At 44.8% G+C, this 17,186-nt stretch overlaps 1 protein-coding gene and 1 long non-coding RNA gene across 8 annotated transcripts in view; one reads left to right on the forward strand and one right to left on the reverse strand.

Moving 5' to 3' along the window:
* Positions 1–17,186, reverse strand: part of WDFY2 (WD repeat and FYVE domain containing 2) — a 162,221-nt gene that overhangs the window by 95,584 nt on the left and 49,451 nt on the right. The window lies entirely within an intron of this gene.
* LOC112678945 (uncharacterized) lies at positions 6,199–8,768 on the forward strand. The gene is made up of 3 exons (XR_003148019.3): positions 6,199–6,647; positions 6,766–7,661; positions 7,977–8,768. It is a non-coding gene; the product is annotated as an uncharacterized LOC112678945 (long non-coding RNA).

Genomic DNA, 17,186 nt, shown 5'->3' on the forward strand with positions numbered 1-17,186 from the left:
TTCAATTAAATAAATTTTTTTAGAATATGCTAGTACAACATTTTACTATGGATGTTGTTATCTCAACAAAAATAAATACAGGTGACATCACAGGAAATGGCAGAGTAGGAAGTTCCAGAAATCAGTCCCTACTCCAAATCCAATATCAAGCTGGCAAAAGCCATCAGAATCGCTATTTTAGAACTCATAGGTCTAGTTAGGTGCTTGCAGCATCTAAAAATCACAAATATGTGGAAATTAAACAACATAACCACAAATAGCCAATGGATCAAAGAAGAATCACTAGGGAAAAAAGAAAAAGAAGAAAAAAAGAATCCCTAGGAAAATCAGAAGATATATTGAAATGAATGAAAATAAAAACAACATAAAAAAACTTATGAGGAGCAGTGAAAGCAGGGTCATTTATAGTAAATGCCTTTATTAAAACAAAAGAAAGATCTCAAATCAACAACCTCACTTCACGCTTTATGGGACTAAAAACAGAAAAGCAAACTAAACGCAAAGCCAGCAGAGAGAAGTACATATTAAAGATTAAAACAGAGAAAAATAAGATAGCGATTAGAAAGCCAAAGACAGAATCAGAGAAACTAAAATGTGGCTCTGTGAAAAGGTCACCAAAACTAAGAAACCTTCAGCTAAATGGATTACAAAAAAGCAAAGAGAATGGAAGTAGTTAAAATCAGAAATGAAAGTGAGAACATTACTACCCTAAAAGAAATGAAACGTGCTATGAACTGTATGCCTGTAAATTTGAGAATCTACATTAAATGGAAAAAATCCCCAGAAACACACAATCTACCAAAACTAACTCAAAAAGAAATAATCTCAACAGGCCTGTAACAAGTCAAAAGATAGAATCAGTAATCAAAAATAATAGTGCAGACCAGATGGCTTCACTGAATTCAATCAAACATTTCAAGAAAAAACAACAATCCTACTCAACCTTCCAAAATACAAAGAGGAAGGACGACTTAACTTTGAGGCCAGCATTACCTGATACCAAAGGAAATAAAGGACTTGCACAGACACAAATACAAACGTTGCTGAAAGAAATTAAAGATACAAATAAATGGGAAGGCAATCCATGTTCATCAATTGGAAGACTAGATATATGACAACACTCCCCAAAGCAATCTATAGACTGAATGCAATCCCTATCAAAATTCCAATGGCTTTTATTGCAGAAATGGAAACATCAATCTTCAAATCCATATGGAATTGCAAAAAGCCCCAAACAGCCACAACGATATTGGTAAGAAAAAGTTGAACACCTCCTACTTCCTTATTTCAAAACTTAACTGCAAGTCTACAGTAATCATAACAGCACAGTATTATTAGCATAAGGATAGATATGGATCAAGATAGGCTCCAACATCTATGGATCATAAATTTTTGACAAGGATGCCAGGATACTTTCCCACTTAAGTATCTATACTTAAGAGATAGATCAATGACCTAAATATTGCAGCTAAAACTGAAATTATTAAAGGAGAATACGGAGGCAAATCTTCGTGACCTTGCATTCATTCAATAATGGATTCTTGAATTGGATGCCACAGCCTTTAGTACAAAAAATAAATAAATAAATTAGACCTCATAAAAATTCAAAACTTTTCTGCAACAATGGACATCAACAAGGGAGTGGAAGGACTACCTACAGAATGGGCGAAAATGTTTGCAAATCCTATAGATGAGGGAGATTTAGTGCTCATACTCTGTAAGAAACTCCTGCAACTCAACAATGACAAAATGACAAGAAAACCAATTAAAGAGTAAGCAAAGGACGTTAGCAGAAATTTCCCAAAAGATAAACAAGTGACCAAGAAACACATGAAAAGATGCTCAACATCACCGGTCAATAGGAAATGCAAATCAAAACTGTAGTAAGATGCCATTTCACACTCACTAGAAAGGCTACAATAATTTTTTTTAATGGAAGTAAGTGTTCTAAAGGCTGTAGAGAAATAGGAACCTTCATACATCGCTGGCAGGAATATAAAATGACGCAGCCATTGTTGAAAATACCTTGGCAGTTCCTCAAAAAGCGTTAAACCACATGACCCACTACTTCTACTCCTAGGTATCGGCTCAAAAGAATTGAAAACAGGTATGCAAACAGGGATGTGTTCATGTATGTTCATTAAAGCACAATTCTTGCCATTTGTAACAACATGGATGGATGCAGAGGATACTGCTGGTGAAATAAGTCAGTCAGAGAGACATATGCCATCTGCATTCACTTATACGGGGAATATAAGAAATAATAGACTCTTAAAAATAGAGAACAAACTGGTAGTTAGTTGCCAGAGGGACGGTGGGTGGGGGGTGGGTAAAACAGGTGAAGGGATTAAGGGTACACTGATCCTGATGAGCACAGAGTGATGTACGGAACTGCTGAATCACTACGCTGTACACCTGAAACTAATATAACACTGTATGGTAGGTACACTGCAATTTACCCCCCCCAAAAATTTTTAAAACAAACAATAACAGCACAATTCACAATAGCCAATAGGTATAAACACGCCAAATGTCTATCAGCAGATGAACGGATAAACAAATCGTATGGACAGAATATAATATTATCAGCCATGAAAGGGAATGAAGTACTGATAACACGCTAAACTTGTATGAACCTCAAACGCACTACACTAACGTAAAAGCAGCCAGACAAAAAAGGTCACATAACATTTGATTCTTTTCAATGAAACGTCCAGAATAGACAAATCTGTAGGGACAGCAAGATTAGAGGTTGTCAGGGGATGAGGCTGGGGTCAAAAGGGGAGTAATTACCCAGTGGGTACTTATGGGGTCGTGACACAGTTTTTTTTTTTTTTCATATTTTTTTTAAAGATTTATTTATTTATGATAGACATAGAGATAGAGAGAGGCAGAGACAGGCTCCATGCCGGGAGCCCAACGTGGGACTCGATCCCGGGACTCCAGGATCGCGCCCTGGGCCAAAGGCAGGCGCTAAACTGCTGAGCCACCCAGGGATCCCCCGTGACACAGTTTTGAAACTAAAGATAGTTGGTGGTTAAGACCACACTGTGCATGCACTAAATGCCACCAAATTGTAAATTTTAAAGTGGTTCACTGTATGTTATGCAAATTTCACTGCAATAAAAATTTAAGAAGAACAATCAATACAGACTTTGCCTGGAGTTGAGGCAACCACCTTCGATCATGAGACAACAAGCTCGAGGACAGGAGGAGACAGGCTGAGGTCAACAGGGTTGAAGATGGAAAGGGCCTGGCCTCAGTAATACCCCGATCCACCAACCCTTTAGACGGACTCTAGATATGTCTGAGAGGATTTCCGTTACTTTTACCCTAAGCCACTGTTAGATGGATTTTGTTACCAGGATCTGAATACATGTTAGCAGATAGAGAAGATGAAGGGAAGGAACATCTTTCCTTAGGTTTGGGGTCTGTCCAACTACATGACGGGGCTGTCACTCAGAGATGAGGAACAATGGAAAAGAGCAGGACATGAGGTGAGAATTATGAGCTCAATTTTGAACATTTAGGGATCCCTGGGTGGCGCAGTGGTTTGGCGCCTGCCTTTGGCCCAGGGTGCGATCCTGGAGACCCGGGATCGAGTCCCACATCGGGCTCCCGGTGCATGGAGCCTGCTTCTCCCTCTGCCTGTGTCTCTGCCTCTCTCTCTCTCTCTGTGTGACTATCGTAAGTAAATAAAAATTAAAAAAAAATTTTTTTTGAACATTTAAATCAAAGGTGTCTTGGTGCACCGGGGTGGCTCAGTGGTTGAGTGTCTGCCTTCGGCTCAGGGCGTGATCCCGGGGTCCTGGGATCGAGTCTCACATAGGGCTGGCTCCCTGCATGGAGCCTGCTTCTCCCTCTGCCTGTGTCTCTGCCTCTCTCTGTGTGTCTCTCATGAATAAATTTTTAATTTTTAAATTAATATTTAAAATTTTAAATTTAAGATTTTTACATAAAATCTTTAAAAATACAAAATAATAAAACTTTTAAAAATAAATAAACCAGAGGTGTGTTTAAGTTAGCGAAGAGTTCCTAGTTAGTGAAAGATGAAAAATATAACTAGAACTTTCGGCAGAAAGTTGTTGCAAAGATTAAATGTAAGGTTCTTTTTTTATTATTTTAGAGAGAAAGAGAGCACATGAGCAGGGGGGAGGGACGGAGGAAGAGGGGGAGAGAGAATCTCAAACAGCCTGCCCGATGAGTGCGGGGCCTGACATGGGGCTCGATCTCATGACTTTGAGATCATGACCAGAGCAGAAATCAAGAGTTGAATCCTCAATTCCAACTGAGCCACCCTGGCACCCCTCAACGTAAGGTACTTGACATACAGCATACAGGAAGCACTCAATAATTGGCAAGGATTATTATTATTGTCATTATTATCACTTTTTTTTAAAAAAAAACACACTAATCCACCATAGCTTGGGAGAGTTTAAGATCCAAGGTCTTTCTGGCTTGCCAACATGCTGAACATGTGAAGGGATTTTTTGCTCAATCTACAAAGATATCCTATCAACTATTCATCCAGTCCCTTATGCATTTCTTTCACAGGTACTGAGCACCTGCTACGTGCCAGGCACTGTGCAGGAGCTCCCTGTGGACAAACAAGTAAACATCACGACAACCATGAATGACAAGGGCTCTGAGGGATTTTAAATCCCTGTACGGCAATGTAGGAAAGGAATCTCATCCACCGGGAGGAGGGTAGCAGCCTCAGGAAGTGCTGACTCTGGAGGGACGGCGTTATCTGTCACTCTATTTACTTCCTTCATTGCCCTGGCCACAATCTGTTATTTGATTTACCTGCTTGTAAATGTCTTTATTATCTGAAAAGTAAAAATAAGAAAATAGCATGGCGATAAAGAACATCTTTTCTTGCTCACTAGTATCTACCCAGAGGCTGCCAGAGTGCATCACACATGGCAAATACATGATAAATATTTGTTGGGTGGATGAAAATAGGTTGGTCTAAGGCAGCAGAGACGCTGGCTGTCTAAGCTAGACTCATTCTCCTCTGCCTCCCTTGCAGCGCTTACGGTGACCTGGGAGGGATGGGCAGGGCGCGAGGGCCAGTAAATGGAAGACAACACACCCGGAGCGACACAGGCTGCTGGGCAGAGGTGATCGGCTACGGAAACCACTGTAAGCGAACAAAAAGAAGTCTGCTGGGCTTTTCAAGGGGCTGTTTGGCCAACAAAATTCCAATACGTGGCCTCCCAACAACCCCAACAGCTACGGCTCTCCTGTCCGAGAGGAGGGCTCTGAAGCACAGGGAGCCCCAGGACACGGAGCCACGACCCAGGCAGGCTAACCCCAAAGGCTGCGCTCTCCCAACCACACTATGCAAAACTGCTCCCAGCACGGCAGGGACAGGAAGGCAGGAGAACAGGGCAGGTTTCATTTTCAACATACTGAGTTTAAAATAACTGCAGATGTGGAACAGCGTCTTCCATGAAGAGCAGAGCTGAAGGCAGCTCCGCCACCACGCACACCAGGTCGTAGAGCACCGCGATGTCACCGCAGCCAACGCTCCTGGCCTTTCAGGTGCACAAACTCTCAGCTTACACAGATACGCATGTATAGACAGACACTTAAGTAACAGAGATTCTAAAAATCCCGGTAGAAAAGGGACATGACAATACAGTTAATACAGGTCTGTTTTAAGATTTTTTTAAACAGCTGTATAGGTCAAAAGGGTGGCTGGCTAATGTTAGTTTTCACTTTAATAGTAGTGACAAACATTTTTGCGGGAACAACAGCCCCCAAAACACTCTGTGTATATAGTTAATCCTTACAATAGCTCTGTGAACAAATCACCCTTCAGAGGTGAGAAGGCCCAGAGAATTTCAGCAATTTGCCTGAACTAATAATCTGCCTGAACCAAAACCTGTGATTTTAAACTCTGTGCTCTCTTCACTAGATATATTGCCTTCCTTACACCAACATATATCAAGAATTGATAAATTTTACAATAAAAGCAAAACTATAAAAATAAATAAATAAATAAAATAAAAAAAACTATAAAAATGTTTGTTCCCTTATCTTTAGAGGTATAATAACAGTTAAAAACTTTAAAAAAAAAAAAAAAGCACTACATCCTAAAGGTCAAAAGTAAAATTTGGATAGCTAGGAATTCCCCCAGATAAATGCAAATTTCCTAGATAAATGTTAATTCCACTATACAAAGCCTATAGGTACTAATTTCTTGGCAAATTATATTTTTAAAGCAGCATAAAAAGACTTTAATAGTGAGTGGAAATTTTTTTCCTTGAAAAAAATCCAAGAAAGACACTCAGCTGTGATTGCGAGTCAGGCTAAGCCAGTAGAGGTCAGTGTCCTGGAGAAGAATGCAGGTGCCTCCGAAGGCCAGAGGCGCAGCACTCACCCCGACACAGAGCCCCGGTTCCCGGCAACCCCACGGGGCCAGACACACGGTGCCAGACACACGGTGCCAGGCGGCTGCCCCCGCGCCAGGCCGGTCCTCTCCTCCCAGCTCCTCCTCTCCCGCTCGCAGTCAGGGCAGCCAGGGAGGGGAGAAATTCTCATCTCAAAACTAGTAAGACAAGGCCCCGCAGCGGGTCTGCGGCGCGGAGGCGGCTGCCTCTCCTGGTCCATACTGGACACAGCTGACCACATTTCAACAGGTAAGAATCATTTTAAATATTACCCTTAAACCAAAAAAAGTTCTTCTTTTGCTTCTATTTTAAGGTGAAAGCAGAGGTCGGTGCACTGTAATATTTATCAGAACCCCACCCTGCTCAGGACTAGGCTGCTCCTCGGCTGAGTTCTACGCACCATCGGGGACGGCATCGTCTTTAGTCCCACTGGCGTCTGCCCAGGGCCGAGCTCCACACCAGGCCCAAGCGTGGGCTCGTCATTCCTAACACATCAAGGGGATCGGTCACGAGTTCCTCCCTGCCACCCACCCCGACTGTCCACTGCCAGGAGATGTTCTGATCACACCTGCAGAGACCTTGTGCGGAGTGGCAGCAAGGACACGGGCCTGAAACCCAGCGATCCACACACTGTGCTGGGGGGTCATGGGTGCGGATCTGTGGCTCCTGAGTCCGCCAGCACCTAAAGAAACGGAGGGGAAGGGCACCCGGCACTGCCTCCACGCAGCCTTCATGGGGTAGGTGTGGCCGCCTCCTGCCTGCGGCAGCAGCCAACATGACCACATGGAGCTCAGGCGCTGCTCCAGCAGCGAAGCCCACTGCTCCCCTGGGGAGGGTCCCACACTGCAGCCCACACTTGACTTTCTGCTCTCCAGCGGCGCTCGTCTACGTGAGCCGGCCACGGGGTTCCACAGCCCACAGCCGCTGCTGAACAGACCGTGCGCACAGGTGCGTGTGGCCGGCCACCCCATCCTCCCGGGAAAGCACACCCTGGCTCTGAGCTCCAGCGGTCCTGGCGAGTCCACTTAGACGGAGGCGAGGAGCTGCAGAGACGTCCACCATCCGGATTTCCCGACTGCTGAAATCCAGTAGTGAGGGGTCTGCCCCGTGGCTCACGAGTGCATTTACAACATTCCGATTCATTCACAAACACCTAGTAGGTGCCCACGAGGCCCGCGTATAGGAAACGCACTGGAACCACAGAGACCACCCCGCGCCACCAATGTTCCAGAAGCTCCCCACGCGGCACTGCAGCCCAGCCAGGTAGGAGCTGGGGGAGACGCCACGCTGGTCAGGAAACACGCGGGGCTTCGAGCCCTGACATGGGGCCTGGGTCAGGAGGTGTGAGCGTCCCCAGGGGACGGTGTCTGGGGTGCAGGACTGGGGGTGGGGGTGACGGGGGCACCTGAGGACGGCGGCAAGGGCAGCAGGGGCGCAGGTGGGGGTGATGGGATGCGAGCTGGACAATGGGGCGGGCAGGAGGCCGCCCTCCTGAGTCTGGGTTTTACCCTGAGGACTGCGGGGAGCCACTGAAGGCCTCGTGCCAGTCAGAAAACCACAATTTGTTTGTTTGTTTAGGGAAGCCTGGAGAAAACCTGCTTATCCTGAAGCAACCGGGCCGGCCAGCCAGGAGGCCAGGCCTAAAAGGAGAAGAGAAGAAGGAGACGGTAGAGCATGCAGGAGGGAAGCATGCAGACTCGGGGCTGACTGCGTGTGGGGAGCTGCACAAGGGGCGGCCCCTGCGGCGAAGATCGCTCCAGCAGGCAATGCTGGCTGCTCCCTGAACGTGCTGCGCCCGGGGTGCTCCAGCTGGGCCTCCCGAGCCGGCACCGGCGGCCACCTGGAGTCCAGGGCGAGGCCTGAGCCGGAGCCCAGCGTCGGGAAGCCACCAGCACACAGGCGAGAGCTAAGCCGCTGGTGAGTGAGGGGGAGAGAGGACCAAGGACAAACGCAGAGCAACAGCAACAATTAGGGGTGCAGCGCGCAGGAGGTCGCAGACCGGGCGAGGGCGCCCCACACGGAGAACAAACAGCCTCGCTTCTCAGACACAGCATGGGGCCTGAGTTTTGGTCCACAAAATAAAGTCGTCATAAACATACCCAAGAACAGAACCAAATTCACAGTGCGAACGTGCCCATAATAAAAAACTATCTATATAGGTCAGTTCTCTGAGAGAAGGAGGAAGACCGGGGGCGGTGACAAACAGTATACCACAGGTTGCTAAGCTACTGAATAAAATAAGACGAGGCGTCTACCCATGTTGAAATTCAGGCTTTTAAAAATGTGCCCTAGAATGATGCAACCTTCATTAGTTACCATAGCAATGAGCTCCATTTCCCAGGGGACAATGGTTATTTTTGCCACCGCTGAAGTGCCTGGGGGGCGGGGGGGGGGGGGGGGGGGGGCCGGGGCTGGGAGCCGAGGGAGGCCGACCCTGAATTTCCAGGGAGTACTCTCCCCACAGGTCGCACACTGCAGCTCAGTACAAACCGAAGGCAGCCCCCGCGACCCGCCGACGGACAGAGGAACTGGAAGCAACGGGACGTCCGTCAACAACTTTTGGTAGTTTTCACGGTGACTTGTTTAAAGGTGGAAAATGCAAGTAATGTTGCAGAAACTCTCGGAAAACATACCTAAAGGATTTTTTTTACAGCCATTCCTCTAGGATTATTTGTAATAAAACAGACTAGAGTCTCATCATATGCATCCCGATCACACGTGGGGAGTACAGCACGCGCATCGCCTGCCACACTGGCTGCCACACTGGCTGCGCGGCCAAGGCCCCAGGACGCTGGGGCTTGCGGTGGGGCTCAGGCTCCCCACCACCCTGCAGGCAGCTGCACGCCAGGCCCGCCGCTGCCCGAGCAACAGTGCCCAAGCACGGACCCCGGGGCGCCCCTAACTTCACCACCTGGAGCTCTGCTTCAAAACAACCAGCCACCTGGGTGCTGGCGGTCAGGTGCGTCAGGAGGGGTGCTGCATGCTGCTGACACCCCGCCGCGTCGGGACTGGCTGGGCCCCTCCCTCAAACCAGAGGTCACATGAGCCTTCACAACTCAGAACTCTAAACAGCACAATCAAGTAGCAGTATCTTCTTGTTTTTTAAAACCTATAAAATGAAGTCTCAAAATGAGGTGAAACAGACGTAAACAGCAGGTGAGAAATTACACACGCACACAAAACACACGGAATTACTGGCTTTGCGATCAAGACTAAGGCCTCGAGAGAAAGAAGCCCCCACAAGGACTTAATTCCGAGGGGTTTCATTACTATTAGGCACTACTCTGGGTCTGCAACTAGTTTCCTTGCATTCTAGCCTGGCTTTGTAGATTCTGATTCTCGGTTCAGCTCTTTGTGGCTGATGTTGGAGCACAGCTCCCCGCCTTTGCGTAGCTGTGGGCTTTAGGGTTCCCAGGCCCCCTCCCTCTCACCTCTCACCGCTGTGACCTGCACCTCCGCTCTCTTGTGTTAGCGGGACTCTCCCGGCAAGCCTGCCAGACTCCTGGGCGGAAGGAAGCTCCGGAGCCACCTTGCCAGCGTCCGAGCAGTCACATGGCCTGTTAATGCTAGTTAGCAAGTCAAGGAATTCTAGGAGAACTTCAAAAAATTTTTATTTTTGGTAAAATAAAAAAGGTAAAAGGTAAAAACCTTTGATTTACCTTTTTTACCTTTGATTTTTTTAAATACCTATAACACTTTTATATATTTAATATGTAGTACTTAGCGCAGAGAAGGTCATGCTTGGAAAAGGTCATGTAAATACATAGAAGAAAGGACAAAGAACAGGAAAGAGAAGAGAAAAAAGCGAACATGTGCCCAGTGCAGTGGTGAAGTGTAACCCAGAGGGCGGCCGAGGAGAGCACCAGAAGGCGAAGCTGGATGGGGTACTGGGGAGCAGCAGGGCTACCTGTTCCTCAGCCAGAGGCCCTCACAGGCTAAAGAGACAGGGGAACAAGCTGTGAACTGTCAGTCTGAGCGATTCAACAACATGAGAGTGTTCATCGCTACCCCCACCAGGAGGAATACGGGCGGAATCACTAGAGGAACAAGAGACTGAAGTAGTGTTCTTGGCCGTCCACACAGCAGGCGGGCATGGTCCGTCGTCACCGCACACCACTGACCGATGCTCAACAGGGACCTAATGAAACAGTGAACGCACGAGCAGTGACTCAGAGGTGCCCTGGCTGCCCCTGCTCCGAGTCCGTAGCACATGCCCTGCTCCCTCCCAGGGAGGCCGCCTATAGCCAAATGGCCAAGGGTCTTACACCCTGGAAAATAAAGCAGAGCTGGGAGGAGAGGCTACTGTTTAATGGGCATGAAGTTTGCATTTGGGAAACGGACAGTAGGGATGGTCGCAAAACACTGTGGATGTCCCCGGTGTCGCTGAACTGTGCACCTAAAAATGGTAAAATGGTAAATGTTGTTATGTCTATTTTACCACATTAAAAACTCTTTTTTTTTTTTTTAGTTTTTAAAAAAGAAACAGGCTACCTCTCTGAAAGTGTAACCTTCACAGAGCTGCCAAAGATGCGGCCACGGGAGGGCCAGGACAGGGCATCCCTGCCGGGAACACAGGACAGGAATTCACGCGGCCACTCCCCCACGGAGGGGCAGAGGCTCCCCTGCAGGATGCACGGGCACCTGGGACTCGGGCTGCAGGAATCAGGCTCGGCGTCCAGGGATAAAGGGCACAAAGCAGAGCTTCTGAGCCGTGTGGGAGGGCACGCTTACAGAACGGGGGCCTCAGAACAGGGCTCTGGCGGCGCAGCAGCCTGGGCCGGGCCGACACCCCGGGAGGCCTCGAGCGGCCGCACAGCAGCAGCCACGGGCCGGACACAGAGCCGGGGGTGGCCGCAACGGTTCCAGTCCGGGGAGCCCCACAGCTGACGACGGCAGACTGCGCCTCGGTTACTCCCCACGTTGGAAAAACAGGGAAAACCTCAAAAAGGCAACTAACTTTTCCAGAAAGAGAAGCTGGAGGACCGCACCGACTTTCAGCACGACTGCAGAATAGACGCAGAAAGACCTTTCCGACTAACGCAAACGCTGGCTGCAATTCAGCAGAAGGTGGTTTTCTTTTTATTGTTGTTACTTTAAAACCTGTTTAAAAGTGAGGGATCTGCAGATCCCCAAAATTCTAATAAGGGAGTTCTTAGCACTTTTTAACTGTAATGTTTTTAACTTTAAGAACTTCTGCTGGACCCTGTAGATCCCAAGTATCCATTTCATTGTCACACTGGTGTGGGCTATAGGAGAAAAGGTCTAGGCCTAAACGACAGGGGGAGTCTAGTAAGAAACCTTATTTAAGGATTCCAAACGCTACACCCTGGGTGCAAGAGTTTATAAGAAATAAATCTCCCCATGCAGAGATGGGACAGTAAGGAAACTTATCTACCTAAAAATCAATCAATCAATAAAGCTGTTCTCCACAAGCTGACCCTCATGAAACATCCAGTACAAACTTATTCTCTAATGGAGAATTTAATAAGTGGTCCTAAATCTATGATGTCCTCAGGCAACCATAGAAGCAAAAGCAAGTCTTACAGAGGAACTCACTTTCAAGGACACCTGAAAAACTTTCCCCAGGTGAGGTTCTAAGGAAAATGAATGGATCCAGTTTTTAAAAATAAAACCCACCAGGAAACTAGGTATCAGAGTGAGAACCAACAAAAATTACAGAGCAAAAAAGGGACCAATAAAGACTTCAGATACTAAAATCATCAGAAAGAGATATAAAATAACTACATTTACTGTGTTTCAAAAGTAAGAGGTTAAAAAATGAAGACAGTAAGTGGACTGAAAAAAACAACTTCTGAAAATGAAAAAAATGTATTACTGAAGTAAAAATTTCAATAGACAAATGGAACAGATTAGATACAATCAAAGAGAGGATTTATAAACTAAAAGATAAATGAGGGACGCCTGGGTGGCTCAGCGGTGGAGCGTCTGCCTCTGGCTCAGGGCATGACCCCGGAGGTCCCAGGATCAAGTCCCTGCAGGGAGCCCGCTTCTCCCTCTGCCTGTGTCTCTACCTCTGTGTGTGTGTGTGTGTGTGTGTGTGTGTCTGTGTGTGTGTGTGTGTCTCATGAATAAAGAAATAAAATCTTTAAGGCCCCTGCCAAAACTGATCTGATGCTTCTGAGCAGGGGCCCCTGGGGATGGCTACTGCCCAGAGAGATGGAGGACAGCGACCGGAGAGGTCTCCGCGGACGGTCCCCACCCCTGTACGTTTCCCCAGTAAAGTCTTTTAAAAGCCAAAAAAAAAAAAAAAAAAAAGAAAAAAAGAGATAAAATCTTTAAAAAAAGAGAGATAAATGAAAAACACTCTACAAGACAATCCTAACAGAACACAATGATATGGAAAATATTAAAAGTTTAAAAACATGAAAGAATAAAAAAGATTAGAATGAGAAGCTCTTACATGATGTATAATTAGAAGGGAATAATACAGAGAAGGGGTAAAAGGGAAGAGTTGAGAGATAAGGGCTTAGCCTCTTAGAGAAATTTTGAAAAATGTCAATTCTAAGATGAAGAAGATAATCAATGGTGGGAAATGAGCCCAGGTCAGATCAAAAGTTATCATTTCCTTTCCTTTTTTTTTTTCTTAAGACTTTTTACTTATTCATTTGAGACAGAAAAAGAGAGAGAATGAGCAGGGGGACGGAGTAGTGGGAGAGGGAGAAGCAGACTCCTCGCTGAGCAGGACAAGAGCCTGAGATGGTGACCTGAGCCAAAGGCAGATGCGTAACCGACTGAGTCACCCAGGCACCTAAAAGTTATCATTTCCTTTCCTAGATAACTGATCAGATTACGACTATAACTCAGTTATGCTCCCATTTCCCTCATGTCCTAGAACTTCAAGCAAAGAAAATATTCTCTAAAAATGCATGTGGTAATGTTAGAGAAAACAGGAATCCAGTCATCCATCATTAGATCATAACCACTTTTCTCTGCTGTCCATGTTCTCATAAGAAACATGCCATATGCATGCTTTTCAACACCACCTCTTGTATTTCGACGGTGACTAGAAATGCTCCATGAAAATATGGACCCAACAAGTTAAGCAAGACATGATTTTGGGAATCATTAACATTCCCAATCATTCCATTAACAAAATTAAAGCAGGGCAGAAAATATAAAGTCCATCCTTTTTGCCTGCCCTACCCTACTTCTCTTTATCCTTTACAAAATACCCTAAGGTGAGTAAAGCAAAGTACCATCATTTCTAGTGAATGTCTGCAGGTGCTGGGGGTCTAGAGAATCAAACAATTTGATCAAAATTACAGAGCAAGATCGTGGGAAAAGTCACATTAAAAGCCTACTTAAAAAAAATAAAAAATAAAAAATAAAAATTTAAAAAAATAAAATAAAATAAAAGCCTACTTTCAGGCAGCCCGGGTGGCTCAGCGGTTTAGTGCCGCCTTCAGCCCAGGGCCTGATCCTGGAGACCCGGGATCGAGTCCCACGTCAGGCTCCCTGCATGGGGCCTGCTTCTCCCTCTGCCTGTGCCTCTGCCCCTCTCTATCTCTCTGTGCCTCTCATGAATAAATAAAAAATCTTAAAGAAAAAAAAAAGAAAGCCTGCTATCTTGGGCACCTGGGTGGCTCAATCGGTTAAACATCTGTCTTTGGCTCAGGTCATGATCCCAGGTCCTGGGATGGAGCCCCGTATCGCTTCAGGCTCCCTGCTCAGCGGGGAGCCTGCTTCTCCCTCTCCCTCTGCCTGCTGCTCCTCCTGCTTGTGTGCTTGATTTCTCTCTCAAATAATTAGATCTTAAAAAAAAAAAAAAAAAAAGGCCTACTGTCTTAAACACACCATGTAAACCTTGTTTGGATAGTGGTCTGAATAAACACATATAAAAAATATATGTTCTAATTAGGGAAATTTGAACATGCTCAAGGATATGAAGAAGTTATTATTAATTTAGCCCTCCATAGCAGCACTGCGGAATGTGGAACAAGTTATCACTTACAGGATTAACAGGTAAAATGATACAGTAATCTAAAGTTCACTTAAAGTGAATCCCAGAGGAGCACGGGGCGGGCTCTTAATTTCAGGGTCATGAGTTCAAGCCCCACATCAGGCATGGAGCCAAATAAATGAATGAATGAATGAATGAATGAAGTGAATCCCAAAACCCCAAAGCAGGGAGTGGAGAGATACATGAAACAAGATTGGCAGAAGGTTGATCACTGAAGCTGGATGATGGGTATCATCATTATTTTCATGTGTTGTATATGTTGAAATTGTCCAAGATAAATTATTCTTAAAAATCTTGAGGTCTTGGGGGGCACCAGGTGGCTCAGTTAGCCTCATCTGCCTGCGGCTCCAGTCATGATCTCAGGTCCTGGGATTGAGCCCCTCTCCGGGCTCTCTGCTCAGTGGCCAGTCTGCTTCTCCTTCCCCTTCTCCCTCTGTGATCTCTCTCACTCTCTCAAATAAATAAATAAAATCTTTAAACAAAAAATCTTGAGGTCTTGGGGCACCTGGCTGGTTGTCGGTCAAGCATCTTGACTCTTGGTTTCGGCTCAGGTCCTAATCTCGGGGTCCTGAACTCTTCATCAGCCTCTGCATTCAGTGGGGGTCTGCTTCTCTCCCTCTACCCCTCCCCCTGCTCACCCTCATACTCTCTCCCTCTCAAAATAAACAAATCTTTTAAAGAAATAAAATATCCTTTAAAAAATCTTGAGGCCTTAACTCGTAACATATATACATATATAACTCGTAACATATATATATATTTATATATATGTAAAAATAACTATGTAACAGATAGGCATAGCCTCCTTTAAGCACAGAGGAATTATGAAAAAGAAACAGTAGTGGATATTAATTCAAGTGGTACTAAACACTTTTGTCATCCAGTTGGCAATCTGAGTTGGTTTAACAGCCTGTGTTGGTGTTAATAAAAAGTTCACGAATGAAACACGTTTTATTTCTAGAAAAACGGTTAACAAACAATTTCTGGGTCTCTAAAATGAATGACCAAACTAGAAAAAGTCATGCTTTGAAAGGTGTTAACAGCTGAGGCAATTACCTGGCACATATGCCCAAAAGAAATCAATACAAAATATCAGAATAATCCTGCTAGAAAACTTTTAAAGTTCTCCTGTTAAATATTCTCAATACATAAATTATAGTAGCACATGTAAATGATAAGGGAGACAATAGCATATGGACTGCTTTGAAGTTAGCAGAGTGGATGAAAATGTCTATTTTCTGCAGTGCTTAAACATATTTCATTAGGAGATTAAATTCTCCTCACTACTGGGAAACACTAAATGGCATAAAAGTATTCAGATTCCATATTAAATAATCTACATTATTTTGAACATCCATCTGCTCTCCCTTATGACAAGAGACAGGTAGTGAATTTCTAGATGGAATCATAAAAGCCCTTAAAATCTAGCCTATTTTATGAAGTAACTAAGACTAATCATATTTCTCACAAATTTTAAACATATCAGATATGCTTTGTGGGAATATATAGGAGGTATAAAATGGGAAAATAAAAAAGACAATGAGACTACATCTTTACTTTGCCAGGTCAAATAAACCTCCATAATTTTGCTTGATATAAAGTGATGGTTTAGCATGAATGGTAGGAAAATTTCATGTTCTGTTGAAACACCACAGTATAGATACCCGCTCCTCCTATAATCAACCTCCCTTCCTGTGGGTTTTTGAGATACATAATGTAAACTCATGAATGTTAATAAATCCCATAAATCAAAATCATATTAACTTTCCTCCCATAGTGAACCTCTCACATAAGCTCCCACAGAATATCCTTGATGTATCAAAATGCAGTGTAGATGAACCTACAAACAGCCAAATTTGTTTATGCATTGGTTGAACAGTCTGTAAAAGTCTGGAAATAAATCAGTGTATCTTGACCTTCCTTGAAAAACAGGCTTAAAAGTAAGCCACACCAACAAAAAAGCTTACAAGCAAACTCATTAAAAGCACAGGGAAGCCAGAGAAACAGAACCTTGTTTATTAGTCAACACTCGTTTATATTTTTGTTGGAGAAGTCAGGTAAAAGTAATAGTAGAAACAAAATCATTTCCTAAATTTCTTTTCAAGAATTCATTGACTTCCAAAAAGATTCTGAAATTCCTAAGAATTTCCTAAGGATCTTGAGCTAAAGGCAGACAAATCAGAGACCCTTCCACCAGAAGCCATTCTGTAAAGCAAGCATGATATGTAAATTATTACGCTACATAATATGCAGCAGTATTGAGTTAATCCCTGCAAAAATAAACATTCAAAAAGCTTAGCAGTACCCAGTATTTTACTAGCCACGCATTCTCCCAAGTCATTACATACGTAATAAAATGAATGAAATCAGCATTTTCTGATTCACACAGTGTAGCTTTTCATGAATGGGTACTTAAGTGTGAAGATGGATTAACTCTCTGATCTCATTTTAATGAGTTTCTCTTTGTCTTTGAGGGACTACACTGCACAGATGCTCAATCACTCCACTCCATAGTCATTTAAATCAATCCTTTTAAGAGGTTTGAGTACAGCGCTGACTCACACTAGTTTGGGCATACTAAATTCAACAAAATTTAAAGTCAAACAATAATTTAATGTAAAATTACCTCTTCTGCCCACTAGATTGTTAATTCCTGTCAATTCCACCTGTAGTAAGTGGAGTCTGTCCTGGCTCTGCTCTATCAGGCGGCCTTTGTCACACTCCCAATGATACATCAAGAGCCTCCGGCCTGGTCTCCTGCCTCCTGCTCCACTCTGCTCTGCTCCCTTCACCCGCCTCTAACGTCA

Source organism: Canis lupus, chromosome 22 (genome assembly GCF_003254725.2).
Source record: "Canis lupus dingo isolate Sandy chromosome 22, ASM325472v2, whole genome shotgun sequence".
Classification (NCBI taxonomy): Eukaryota; Metazoa; Chordata; class Mammalia; order Carnivora; family Canidae; genus Canis; species Canis lupus.